The sequence below is a fragment of the Adiantum capillus-veneris genome, chromosome 2 (assembly GCF_014529385.1).
Source record: "Adiantum capillus-veneris isolate H3 chromosome 2, ASM1452938v2, whole genome shotgun sequence".
Lineage (NCBI taxonomy): Eukaryota > Viridiplantae > Streptophyta > Polypodiopsida > Polypodiales > Pteridaceae > Adiantum > Adiantum capillus-veneris.
This window is the reverse complement of record NC_140932.1, coordinates 85,988,355-86,003,650: the sequence shown is the minus strand read 5'-3', so window position 1 is coordinate 86,003,650 and position 15,296 is coordinate 85,988,355.

The following is a 15,296-nucleotide window of genomic DNA, read 5'->3' as shown; positions in this document are numbered from 1 at the left end:
TCTCTTGTAGCGTGCCGAAGTAAGTGAGTTCCGCCACCACAGGATCTGCATCAGAGGAACGTCGTCGACTAGACTGTTCAAATTTTGCCATGATTCCACAATCTTGAGTAAAACGCTTTTTGTCGATCCGTTCCACCCTAAAATGTCGACCATTACACCATGCTGCTGTGTATGACTTATACTACAACGAACAAAGATTATGAGTGGCCGTTCAAACGTTTAGAAATAAAGTCAGTAGCTAGTCGTACATTGCAAACTTACCTTGGTCGCGCAACCCCGAGAGTACTCCCACTCTTCCTCAGTCACTTCGTCACTGCATTGTTGTGCGCTTTTCAATTGGTTGTGCAACCATCTTAAGCTCTTGAATGTTGGTAGGCTCTCCAGAACCGTCGGATAGTGCATCGGTGGTCGTCTTCCCCGTCTCCACTCGATTCGTGCCCTTTGTCGCTCTTGCTTTGCATCCTCATATTGTGAAATCCACTTTTGCACCACTGGATTGTGAAGCATGCAAAATCGGTTGATTTTAGCCTCTAGATCTTCCGTCATCTTCTTCTCAACACCGAGATTGCACATGACAATCCCAGATATGCGCTCATCATCTATGGTTCGCCATAGCGTGTCCCGAGCTTTATCAAATCTGTCTAGCCACTCTCCGATGTACACTAGGGACTCTGATACCAACCAACCTTCTGCCTTGCTACCCTCCGGACGTGCCTTTTGACACACATATCCCTTATGCGTTTTCATGAAACGTTCTAAGAAGAACATCCATCTGGAATGAACTGTGCCAGCTATTTCCACCTCATCAACTATGTGAACAAGAAGATGCACCTGAATGGTTAGCATGGTAGTAGGAAAATGTTTCTCAAACATGCACACAAGCTCCGCAGCATTTAGTTTGGCGAATGGTATGGACTCTACGTTGATCTCCTTTTGTGAGATCCATTGCACCAGCTTTGCAAGTTTGTAGATTGTGTTACGGATGTCGAGAGACAAACATCCCTCAATGGCAACCGGTAAAATAAACTGTAAAGTATGTGCAGGAATGATATTAAAGTCCACATTTTATGCAATGATATTAAAGTCCACTATGAACGTACCTGACACATTTTATGCCAATCGTGTGACTTCAAACCGGTAAGCTTTTCTTCTTTAGTAAAACACGTTCGGAGCGAGTGCATTACGCCAGTGGGGGTCCGCAAAGATCGAATGGTCTCTTTTACTTTGCGTTCTTGGGCTCCTGTGAAAATCCATGGTGCTTTAGGGAGTTTTATCGATCCATCAGACACTGTTTGCGGCCAATATTGCTCCATACGATCCACATTTCTAAGGTCAACTCTGGCTCCCAAAGTATCTTTCTTGCCGGTCAGATGGTCCCATAGTAGATTACCCACATTCTTGAATATGTGCATTGGATCGAGCAAGTGATTGATCATGAGTCGGGGCCAGTATGGTAACTCGTACCATAGAGATAGTCTCTTCATCCCTGGAGGCAATCCGTCATCGCACATCTCCTTCTGCTCTAACCATGCTTGTGCAGACATCCTTGGTGGCTCTCTTCCCAAAAATCCATCGCGTAACACATGATTCTCTGGAAGATACGCTTGATGACCTTCGTAGATTTGCTTCTTCAGTGAGGGCGCCCTACGTGCATTCAGTCTAGGTCCACATGTGACACATGCTCTGTATCCGCTTGTTTGAAGCCCTGCATGTATACACATGATAATAGATCAACTATGGGAAAAAACAAGATTTACAGTGTCTGAGTGAGGAGTGTCAATAGATCACCTGAGCATTCTGTTAGCCCGGGATAGTCATGCATGGTCCACATTAGAATGCCTCTGATCAAAGCATTCCGTCGTCCTGTGTGTCGGCTCATATCCACCACCTCTATGCCAATCCACAATTGTTGTAGCTCTTCCAATAGTGGACGAAGATACACATCCATATTCTCCACTTTATATCGCCCTGGCACAATCAAGCTTAGCCATAGGTGCCCCTTCTTCGTAGTCAACCACGGGGGAATGTTGTAGTTGACGATGAAAACGGGCCATACACTGTAAGATGTTGATCTTTGACCAAATGGATTTACGCTATCCATAGCCAGGCCTAAGTGAAAATTTGGAGCTTCCCTAGCAAAATCCGACCATGTTCCATCTATATGTTTCTAGGCTGCGCAATCTGCAGGAATTCGTAGCACACCATCCGAAGATTTATTCTCCTCATGCCATGATGCTAGGGCGGCCATGGACTTACATTCGAAGAAATGCTTGATGCGAGGAAGCAGAGGAAAATGTCGCAAAACCTTTTGTGGAATTTTTGTCCCGTGGAGATCTACTCGATATCTTTCGGAATCACATTTCGGAAACTTCTCCATGTCTATGTATTCCCCTCTGAAAAGAATGCAGTCATTAGGACAAGCATGGATAGAATTGTAATCCATCCCCAAGTTTCGCAAAATCTTTCTTGCTTCATCTCGGGAATCTGGCATCACATTGTCAGCTGGTAGTATGTGCTCTTTAAGCAATCTACACAACATAAAAATACGATACAATCGTGTGAAAATCTATCAGATCATTATATATTTAGAGCTTTATTAAAGTAAACTAATTGTAATAGATCACCTGAAAAGCGATGTGACGCTAGTGTCACTCCATCCAAACTTTGCCTGCATGTTGAGAAGAACCAGGAGTGCTTTCAATCTAGACATACGTGCTCCATTATACAATGGCGTATCGGCTTTACTTTTCATATCATCATAGATAAGCCTTTCTGAATCCATGATCGTCTCGATCATTTCATCAATCTCGGGCTCAAATATTGCCTCGTTGGGAATGTGCTCTGCATGATCATCCCCCGAGCTGTCAGAGGCTACATCTTGTGGCCTCACATATGCTGCTTGACAAAAGCGCCTGCGAACACGTCTATTGGGTTGCAAGATTGCTGCTTGTTGGCCAGCGTCAGAGTCCGACGAGTTATAATTGGCAACAAATCGATCTATAATAGATGGATCGAACTCGCCAAATTCGCGAACGTGCTGCAAAGAAACACGTCTTGTCCATCGCACAGCATGCTTGCATTGATTACAAGGACATAAGACCCTCGTTGAGAGATAGGTGTTTCGGTTTGACGGTCCCACATCCTCGTCACTACTCATAATGAGGATAAAAATCTTATAACCTGGACAACAAATTTAATATTCTATTGGCATTCTTCGTCTTATCTCTCTCTCTCTCTCTCTCTCTCTCTCTCTCTCTCTCTCTCTCTCTCTCTCTCTCTCTAGTCATGTCCAATCCCCGCACATCTCGGTCTAGAGGTGCACGGAGATCAGAACCATCGAATTATAATCTCGTCTTTATTGGTCAATACGTATATTTGTGGGTACAAGAAATCTACAGACCCACGTCTACATGATACTGCATGTAGTGGACAAAACCCCTTTGCCTCTTCTCTAGCTGTAGCACTTCACACCATCTTAACATCTTTTCACAGTAGATCTTTTCACTGTTTGTCTAACTCTAAACCCTAAACCGTAAGTAATTCTTGCGTGGACTCGATCTAACGTAAATAAGAGTAAATCTAAATAAACGTAAATCTAACTAAAAATAAACCTAAATCTAATTTAACGTAAGTCTACATCTAACCTAATCTTTAACGTCTTTTGGGATAGTTTCTTACGACGTTAAAACTCTCTTCTTCTTGTGTGTGTGTGTGTGTGTGTGTGTGTGTGTGTGGGTAAACCTAAATAAACCTAAGTCTAATCTAATATAACATAAATCTAAATCTAACGTAAATTATGTTATATTAAAAACAAAGAACTAAACTAACAGGGATTATAAGAACCTTAAAACTTATTTTTCGCATAACTCGGCAAGAGTTGGCATTCTCATCACTAAAGATGTGAGAGTTAACTTCCGGCGGTGACGCTACCTCATCTCTATCCACATCTGACGACAGCAATTGGCCCTTTGGACCGTTCTTGCTCTTGTTACTAACTTTGAAGTTGCTGTTGAATGACTAGAGGTTGTCTAGATGGTCATTGTCGGGGATGTAGTGACTCTTGCCGCCCTAAAGATCCACCTTCTTCCCTATCTTCTGAAGACATTTCACCAGTACTTTTGGATCGACGGAGCCCACCATGAGTGAAGGTAGCAATACCCTATATTCCATTGAGGGCTTTCTTCACCCGCTTCATGTAGGCATCGCAGTCTATGGAGACCTAAATCTATTCTAATATAACGTAAATCTAACTAAAAATAAACATAAATCTAATCTAATTTAACTTATATAAACCTAAATCTAATTTAACGTAAGTCTACATCTAACCTAATCTTTAACGTCTTTTAGGATAGTTTCCTACGATGTTATAACTCTCTTCTTCTTGTGTGCGTGTGCGCGTGTGGGGATGTGTGTGCCAATAAAAAGAGATAAATGGTATAACCTTTCTATCACCCATGCCAAGTATGATAGATTGATTATGCCATTTCCCTCTTGAATAATAGGTCTTGAGTTCAACTCCTCGTCGGCTAGATCTTTAGGTCTTTTAATTTTAATTAGTTTCCTACGACGTTAAATTAGTTTCTCTCTCTTTCTCTCTGAATGTGTGTGCGTTTTTTTGGATCGTATGCATGTTTTCTCTCTTTTTTCCTCTCTCAATGTGTGCGTTTTTTCTTTATGCATGTTCTCTCTCTCTTTTCCTCTCTCAATGCGTGCGTTTTTTGTTTATGCATGCTCTCTCTCTCTTTTCCTCTCTCAATGTGTGTGTGCATTCTTTGTTTATGTATGTGTGTGTGTGTTTTTGTTTATATTTGTACTCTTTCTCTCTCTCTCTCTCTCTCTCTCTCTCTCTCTCTCTCTCTCTCTCTCTCTCTCTCTCTCTCAAAAACACTATGTGTGTGTGTGTGTGTGTGTGTGTGTGTGTGTGTGTGTGAGAGAGAGAGAGAGAGAGAGAGAGGGAGAGAGAAAGAGGGGAAGGGAACATGAGAGTGAGGAGAGGGAAGGAGTATACCTGGCTCTCCTTCCTCTCCTCGTGTGTGTGTGTGTGTGTGTGTGTGTGTGTGTGTGTGTGTGTGTGTGTGTGTGTGTGTGTGTGTGTGTGTGTGTGTGTGTGTGTGTGTGTGTGTGTGTGTGTGTGTGGTGAAGAAAGAGAGAGAGAGAGAGAGAGAGAGAGAGAGAGAGAGAGAGGGAGAGCGTTACCTGCTCTTGCTTGAGGGCGCCGAAAAACTCAGATCTGAGATCTGAGTTTTTGGGCGCTCTCTGTTATTTTTTTAGCCAAGTCGGCGTCGCAAATTTACAAGTAAATTTGCGACGCTCATAGCGACGCCGGGAATTTTTTTTTTAGGATCGCTGTGTGAGCGTCGCTAATATGAATAGCCTCTTGTAGTGATAGATTTTTAAGCCCTTGGCGAGAGTGATGGCCTCAAACGTGAGAGCGCAAACTATTAGCACCATGCATAGTTTAAACTAGTAGGGATTCTGTGAGGTGATATTCCCTATTTTGCCAATTTTTCAAACTTGTGTGTCATTGCCCATAATTCCAAGTCATTGGGCAGTATCTTGGCACAAGGGAGAAGCCGTGCTTCGTGTAAAACTGGACGTTGTTGTAACCAGTTGTCCTGAGAGTTCGTAGGAGAAACTTGCTCACAGATGGCTCATAGCCATATTTGGTTGTCGGAGAGATGGCTCATAGCCATATCTACTGGCCCATAGATGGCTCATAGCCATATTTGGCTGTCGGAGAGATGGCTCATAGCCATATCTGTTGGCCCATAGATGGCTCATAGCCATATCTGCTATCGAGTGGGAGTGGTTATATACACAACGAGTGGAAGTTTTCGTATACACAACTTGCCCTCTTGCGCCATATATGCCCGTCGAGCACGAAATAAAATAACTTGGAAGCCCATTGCCTAATCCCTCCCAAATCCATATGCTCATAGCATATGCCAAATGGGAGAAGGTGCAATGCAAGATCCGTAAATGGAAGCCTTGCTTCACCAAAATCTGTTAGTTCTAATAGATTTTGACATATAGAGAGCATGAGAAAAAGAATCGACCTTGTCAAGCAATTTCAATTGGAAAGAACTAATACTGTGTGGCAAGCATTTGCTGACAGCTGGTAGAAATAGTGAGAAGGAGTCGGCCATGCCAAGCAACTTGCCCCCTACATCAGGGTGAGCAGCACGATGTGCCAATCTCCTTGAGAGTCCAAAAACACTGCAAATTGGCTATGCAGCTGCATCAAATTGAACTGGTGACGAGTTGTGGTTCAAGTCAAGGCGATAGAGATTCAAGCCATGCATGAGTCTAATTTCTATGTCAACAATGTATGCCAGTAGCATCATACTAAACGCATACATTGAACAAATACTTATCATTTGAAAAGGCAATACAAGCCTTGCTTGTCGGCAATCGGCAAAATTTTAATGCAACATGGCATGCATTAACAAATGATGCAAATGATAAGGTTGCTGCAGATTTAGAAATTGTGCAAATTTGTAAATGAATGATCAAGCACACTCGCCAAACTATGTCAAGAAATGGAAGTGACTGTTGGGGTATAAAGCCCAATGTGGTCGCCCAGGTAAGTGGGTGGGCCGCCAGGTATGTGCACATATTCTTTTGTAAAAACCTAATAAGAATTCACTATGCTCTACACATTATAGTAGAGAGAGTTCACCATATCTTCGTGCTCTTCTTCTCGCACTCTCTCTCGCGTCGCACTTCTGCTCGTACTCCTTCAACTGGTATCAGATCTTAGATCGAGGCTTGGTGCAGCACTGCAGGAGGCTAGAGTCACCAACTCAGATTGGAGTGAAATTCGATAGGCGAAGACACGGCCCCAAGTCTTGTGGGAAAATCCGAAGGGCTTGGTGTTGTCAGAATTTCATTCTGAGGTCATCTCGGCCACCGTTCGGCTTCGACAAAGGTCTGCGCAAGCCATTTTCGACTCCGTGGTCTCGACGGGTGCAGATCCGACTCTACAAATTTGGGGTTTTCAGCCTACGACTGCAGGTGCTGAGGATATCGACACTCCCAAAGTGTTGATTTGTGGTTGTCTACACATCGAAGGACGGCTCACAGTTCTTGGAGGCGTGTCACATACGACACGGGTGCATCTACACACAGACTGTAGGCGACATCCACTAGTTCATCAGGTAGCTTGTGTTTGCTGCTTGATATTCCAGATTTCATCCTGACATTGCAGGTACTTCCACATGGGATGTATTGTCAGAGATGATGTATGTCTGTTGAGGGTTTGCTGGCTGTGAGTCACGCAGCAAAAAACCGCCGCAGCGGTTACAGCATACACTGGAAAATTTGTGGATGTATGACTTTGTGGGAAGTCTATGAACTGTCAGATTTACTGCAGCCTTTGTTGAGGGTCGAGTGAGGTTTTATTGAGCTGGGGGATTCTCGAATGTTGAGATCCTTTCGGTGATACAGGTCTTGGAGCGATCCCTCGAGCACCCTTAGATAGGAAGCTAGGATGTACTGACTGTGAGTTCGACAGTTGGGATTGCATCTTTGCTTTACTGCCGTTGAGGAATTGTCGCAGTCTATGCTTACAGGAGAGTGACAGGACAGTCAGAGACAGTACATGTGGAGGACAGGTTTACCCACAGCTTACAGTCAGAGAGACAGTGGTTTTTTGAGCTGTTTTTTGGTCTGTTTTTAGTACACCAGAGCCATTTTACAAAGGAGACTCTACCAAAATTTCAGCAGAATCTGAATCTTTCTTGGTTCATTTGACAGGTTGATATTGGTTCAGAGGTCAGTTTACAGGGGAAACTCTACCGAAATTTTCCCAGGAAAGTAAACTACTGTGAAGCGTAGCTATGGCTGGATCACAGGACACTGCTCTTTACAATATCAAGAATCTGGATAGAACCAATTTCCCATTGTAGAAGAAGCAGATTTGGCACGTGTTGGTACAAAAGAAGCAGATAAAACCTATAAAGCTCAAGGGGATAAAACCAGAAGATATGGACGAAGATGAATGGAGCAAAATGGATGAATTAGCACTTTCTACCATTATGCTGACTTTGGCAGAAAGCGTTTACTTCAATGTAGCAAACGAGATGTCGGCTTATCAAGCATGGTTAAAGCTGAGTGATCTTTATGAGAAGCAGAGTGCAGCTTCACAGGTATACTGGCTTAAGAAGCTTTTTGACTTGAAGATGAAAGAAGGGACACCTATGTCCAATCATCTGAATGAATTCAACACAATCTATAGTCAGTTGTGAGCTCAAGGTGTCAAGTTTGATGAACCTATTAGAGCTATGTTCCTGTTGATCACATTGCCGGAACGTTGGGACACTTTTCGCACAACTTTGAGTAATTTTGCACCTCCAGATGGTTTGAACATAGCAAGTGTAGAAGGAAGTCTGCTTACTGAAGAAACCAATAGAAAGACAATGGACAAAGGCAAAGGAACAGCCTTAGTTGTCAGGGGAAGGACCAATGAAAAGTACAAAGGTGGAAAGAGGAATCAGTCTCGTAGCAAGTCCCGCAGTGCTAAAGGCAAGAGTGACATAGAATGCTACCATTGTGGCAAGAAGGGTCACATGATAAGAGACTGCAGAGAATGGAAAGCAGAAAAAGGCAAAGAGAAAGCTGAAGACCATGGTGAGAAGAACAAGTCCTCAGTGAAGATTCAAGAAATAAATGTGACAAACACTGTTGCAGAGGATGACAGTCTAGTGTCAGGAGACATCTACTTCTTGAAGAATACAATGGACTCAGCTCTTCTTACAGCATCTGATGGAAATGCACTGAGTGACTGGATTATAGACTCAATGGCATCACTTCATGTGTCTCCAAACAAGGAGTGGTTTACCTCTTATGTGACCACTAAAGATCATGTTCGGCTAGGCAATGGGCAGACATGTGAGATCTTAGGTGTTGGAGATGTTCAATTGAAGTTTCAGAATGGCTCTTCTTTCACGCTGAAGAATGTGAGACATGTTCCCGCAATTACAAAGAGCTTGATCAGCACAGGTTTACTTGATGATGCTGGCTACGTCACCACTTTTGGACAGAACATGTGGAAGATATCCAAGGGTTCTATGACAGTAGCCCATGGAGTAAAGTCTGGAGGACTTTACATGATTTATGTATCAAATGTCTCTAAAAATGTAATCAATGTAACCGAGTAGCCGAATGTTTCTTTGTGGCATATCCGGTTAGGACATATGTCCAAGAAGGGAATGGAAACCTTGTCTCATTCTGGTTATTTGCCTGGCTTTTCATTTAATGATTTTGAATTCTGTGAACATTGTCTGTATGGTAAGCAAACAGAGCAGCCACATAAGCATAGAAGCAGTAGAAGAGATACATAGTTGGCACTTGTTCATAGTGATTTGTGTGGACCTATGCCTAACCTATCTCTAGGGGGAGCTTCTTACTTTATGACATTTATAGATGATTACTCGAGGAAAGTATGGGTTTACTTTCTCAAGCACAAGGATGAAACGTTTAGTGTTTTCAAAACGTTTGTGACACTTGTGGAGAATCAGAGTGGCAAGAAGCTTAAATGCTTACGCACTGACAATGGTGGAGAGTATGTTTCAAAGGCCTTTCAGGACTTTTGTGAGTCAAAAGGTATAAAACGTGAACTTACTGCTCCTTACAATCCTCCTCAAAATGGTGTTGCTGAGAGGATGAATAGGACCATACAAGAGAAGGTCAGAAGTATGTTGTCTAATGCACAGCTGCCAAATGGGTTTTGGGCTGAAGCTGTATCATTAGCTGTTCATCTTGTAAATAGATCTCCTAGCAAGGTTTTGCAGAAGGATTCGGTGCCAGAGATGGTATGGTCAGGCAAAATGCCCTCATACAAGCATCTCAGAGTCTTTGGCTGTGAGGCATATACTCACGTTCCAAAGGAATTTAGGAACAAACTTGAGCCAAAGAGTAGAAAGTGCATCTTTCTAGGCTATGGTAATTCTGGTGAGATGGGGTACAGACTTTGGGATCCCAAATCCATAAAGGTTGTCCGCAGCAATGATGTTCACTTTAATGAATCCAAATATCATTCTAAACCAGAGAGGGTTGAGGAGATTAGAAGAGTTGTCTTCCAAGAAGATGGACCTGCACGTGCAAGACAAAATGTCAGGGCTCACGAGGAGCAAGGACAAGATAGAGTGGAACCACAGGTTGTGGCTGAGCCTGAGCCACCTATTGTGCGTAGATCTGGACGTGTCACGCAACCTCCTGATAGGTTTGTTCCATCTATGAACTATGTCATGTTGACTGATTTCAATGAGCATTCATGTTACAAGGAAGCAGTGCAAATGAAGGACTCCGAGAATTGGCAATTGGCCATGCAGTCAGAGATGACAGCTCTGCATAAAAACCAGACATGGAAGCTAGTTAAATTCCCACGGGGCAAAAAGGCTCTACCCTGTAAATGGGTTTACAGGTATAAGATCACCGCTCATGATAGTCAGCCAAAGTACAAAGCAAGGCTTGTTGTCAAGGGCTTTAAGCAAGAACAAGGCATTGACTTTGATGAAGTCTTCTCTCCGGTGGTCAAAATGACTACATTGAGATGCTTTCTTGCATTGGTTGCCATATTAGATTTGGTGTTGCACCAAATGGATGTCAAGACAGCGTTCTTGCATGGTGATTTAGATGTGGAAATTTACATGCAGCAGCCAGAAGGGTTTGTTGAGAAAGGCAAGGAAGATTGGGTATGCCAGTTGTTAAAGATTCTTTATGGCTTAAAACAATCACCGAGGGCATGGTACCATAAATTCCACAAGTTTATGCTTTCTCAAGGCTACAAACGTAGTGAGTTCGATCACTGTCTATATACAAAGAAGGCTAAGGATGGCAGTTGGCTGATCCTTATTTTGTATGTGGATGACATGTTGATTGCTGGCAAGCACTTGGAAGAAATTTCAGCTTTGAAGTCAAAGATGGCAAAATCGTTTCACATGAAAGACATGGGTGAGGCAAGTCATATACTTGGTATGCGCATTGAGAGAGACAGATCAAAGAAGTTGATTTGGTTATCTCAAACAGAGTATATTGACAAGGTTTTGCAACGTTTCAATATGGAGAAGGGAAAGGCATTGAGTGTTCCATTGCCACCATATGTGAAACTTAGCAAACAAGATTGTCCTGTGTCTGAGGAAGAACAAGCTGAAATGGATAAGATTCCATATGCATCTGCAGTGGGTAGTTTGATGTATGCAATGATTGCTACTTGCCCAGACATTGCATTTGTAGTGGGAGTAGTAAGTCGATACATGTCAAACCCAGGCAAGAAACATTGGGAGGCAGTGAAAGGAATATTGAGATACCTGAAAGCTACAAAGAATATCCGTATATGCTATGGGAGTCAGGAGCTAAGTGTAAAGGGTTTTACAGAATCAGATTATGCAGGTGACTTAGACAATCGAAGGTCTACGTCAGGGTATGTCTTTACATTGGCTGATGGAGCAGTATCATGGCGTTCTAGATTACAAGATTGTGTTACTCAGTCTACTACAGAGGCTGAATATGTTGCAGCATCAGAGGCATGCAAAGAATCAATTTGGCTTAATCGACTAGTAACAGATTTGGGAATCAAAGAAGAGATGCTTGTGTTATATTGTGATAGTCAAAGTGCTATACAATTGGCTCGCAATCCAGTTTATCACTCAAAAAAAAAGCATGTGGATGTGAAGTATCATTTCATCAGGGAAATGCTCGAGGATAAGCAGCTTCAGCTTGTCAAAGTTCACACCACAGAAAATCCTGCTGATCTACTTACAAAAGGACTTCCCTCAGAGATCTTTGCGCATTTTCGCAAGCAGTTAGGTGTAGGGTAGTACATCACTTCACTACATCTCTTGTATATTAGCTTGTATAGTAGCTTCTCTCACACTTAAAGTACCACATTGGACTTTAAGTGGGAGGTTGTTGGGGTATAAAGCCCAATGTGGTCGCCCAGGTAAGTGGGCGGGCCGCCAGGTATGCGCACATATTCTTTTGTAAAAACCTAATAAGAACTCACTATGCTCTACACATTACAGTAGAGCGAGTTAACCATATCGTCGTGCTCTTCTTCTCACACTCTCTCTCGCGTCGCACTTCCGCTCGTACTCCTTCAGTGACTAACTTGAACAAGAGTGTTGTCGTAAAATCATTCAAGCCTTGCTTAATAAATTCTACCTATCTCTTGGGTGACAACCATTGCACAAGTCGGAATTCAAAAAACCAAACAAAGTGCAGATGATTTCATTAAAAATTTTCAAAAAGTAATGCCAAAGTACCTGAAACGTTAGCGGATGCACCTAGACCTTGTCGTGCATGGTGCTTGATCCCTCTCGTGAGAGCCCTAAATTCTCGAGTCTGGCGTCACCAAATCTGTATCATACTTGGTACTGCTTGAATCTGAAAAACTGTCAGATGCCTTTCCAAATCAATTGGCATCCGCTAGTGATGCCTTGCACGTGAGTTCCAATCCATGTCGAAGTTAGAAACCTTGTTTCCCTAGTGCCCTGGAGAATTGGATCTGTTGTTGTATCGCGTTAATGCAAGCTTTGTCGATAGGATTACTCTTCATCAAAAACCGCCAAAATCGAGCCTTGTTAGAGATATGGCGAAGATTTCTTTAAGGTCAATACGCATGCCGAAAGAAATCTTCAAAAGCAACGTGGCCCTGGTAGAAATTTCCGCAGAATCCGTGAAGGCATGTTCGTTGATGCAAATCGGTGTCGGATATGCTACTTAGGCACAAGTCGAGGTTTAGGGGTGTGCATGCACCCCTAATCAATTTAATAATTTTAATGGTGGGAACCCCTTGCAATTTTGGGCGCCCCAATATGAAATTAACGCCTGTTGCAGTAGCGATGGTGTACAGGTGATGCCGCCCGAGAGAGAACGTGAGAGGGCGAAAGCCTTGCTGCGCCATGGCCTTCGAGCCTGTGATGTCATATGTCCCCCTTAGCCTCACGCTCACATCGAGCTCCTCAGCAGACAAATCGGCGTGGGTGCGCCAGTTGCTCCTCCCCTTGTTAGGGATTGTGCCTGCGGCCCGCCGTTAGCGGCTCATGCTCCCACCTCTACTAAGCAGTCATGCCCGCACAACCAAGCTTGGGATTCTTCTTCTCCACCATGCAACATGCAAAACCCCTCCCCAATCTTGAGGACCACTCCCCTCCATAATTGTGTGTGTGAGAGAGAGAAAGCTCCCTTGAGAGGCCATGCCTCGGCTGAAGGAGAGAGAGAGAGAGAGAGAGAGAGACATAGATAGATAGAGCGACAAAGAGGGAGAGAATCCATGAAGGCATACAAAGCCATGACTCGTCATGCAAAAACCATCTCCGTTGCTTCTCCTCCATCACTCCCCTCTCCCCTGAGCTCTGATACCAGTGAAAGGACAAAATAACTGAACATGCTCATCACCACCCAGCCATGCCCTATATAGGCCCTTGGCCTTCTAAATATAGGGACCCCCTTAACTGCATGTCCGTCGTATCCCTTGGCTGTGCCTGGTCCTACCTTGGCATGACACGAGCAACTTGTTGCCTTCAACAAGTCCAGTAATAGGCCATGTCGGTCGTCTTGAGATACTAAAGAATTGGCCGTTGCCATCAAAGTATGCAACAAAATTTGAGTGGTTATGAGAAGTGTCACAAGCCATACTTGTGCTTGGAGTGCTTAAAGTGCACTTTCCTTTGTTGTTTGATAGAAATATACAGCAGGGTTTGTAACATTTTGTCAAAAAATTGAAAAATAAAAACGATGCACACCTGATTAATCACATGCCGCGACCTGCCGTAGGTCCTTTCCTTGCCGATTGCAGCCTTGCTTGGTCTTGTGTATCTGTAACAAGACTTGCTCACACAAAATTTTAATAAAAACACTCGTAATTTAACTTAAGCAACACGTCGCAAATCAATCAGTAACATCATCGTTGTCACAAATCTCTTTGTCGAGATTGCTCCATGCTGGAAGACATGGCTTTGCCATTGGCTTCCCAATTGCGAATGCTAGCATGACTGTTATTTTCCTTGATCCCGATATCATTCGTTAAAAACCGAGAGTCCAGTTGTCTTTGATCAACTAGGAACACGGTGCTCATGGTGGCCACTGATTATGCTCGAAAGCTTGTGTTCGGGCCCACCATAGCAAGACCCTGCACCATGGATGCCTTGCCATAGCAAGACCCTGCACCATGGATGCCTTTCCTGCACGTTTCCAAGCTTTGTTCACCTCAAGGGTTCTTTCCCATGCCCTGTCGGCTGTCGGGTGCCTGCCAAGTTAACGAGAGAGAGAGAGAGAGAGAGAGACAAAAAACCTCCATAGACCTGCATAGGCGAGAGAGAGAGAGAGAGAGAGCATACAAACTCCATGCGAGACCTCCATGATCTCCTGTCTTCCATAGCTCCCTTGTTCCTCCTCTTACCTTGCTCTGATACCAGTGAAAGGACAAGGGGACTGGAAGATTCTCATCACCACCCAACCATGCCCTATATAGGTCCTTGGCCTTCTAAATATAGGGACCCTCTTGACTGCATGTCCGTACTGGCCCTTGGCCGTGCCTTGTCCTACCATTGTCTTGACATAAATCATGTATATGTGTATGCACACACGCAATGTGATGGTCTCTCTCTCTCTCTCTCTCTCTCTCTCTCACACACACACACACACACACACACACAAGCAATGTGGTGGTCTCTCTCTCTCTCTCTCTCTCTCTCTCTCTCTCTCTCTCTCTCTCATTCATGGTCAACAATGTGGATAACGACCCCTGCATTTGCATGTCATGCATGTCCTCAAAGCAAGATAGTCCCAAGTCGACGTTAGGCGAGCTTTTTTTTTTCTCAAGCTTGAAGCAAAGATTTGTCACATAGGTCTTGAGGCATCTTGATATATATGCTTGAAGCGAAGATTTGTTACATAGGTCTCAAGGCATCTTGATATGTTCCAATTATGTCTATATGTACAATAGAGCACGCGCGCGCACACACACACACACACACACACACCAAGGCTTGGGAAACATTTCTTGTGGACTCGTCATTGGAACCTTTTCACACATATATAAGCTGACTAACTCTAAATTTGAGGGGGATAATCTCACTACAAATCTCATATTATAACTAAAAATTCCATAATTTGAATTGGCTTGAGAACCTTCTTGCCCAAATTTGAGCCGGCCATTTTACATTTTCGACAGGCTTTGGATAAAGCGAACCTATCTTTTTCCGAGCCCTAACACACACACACATACACACACATATATGTGTGTGTGTATGTGTGTGTATGTGTGGATCATAGAAACTTTAAACGTCATAGTT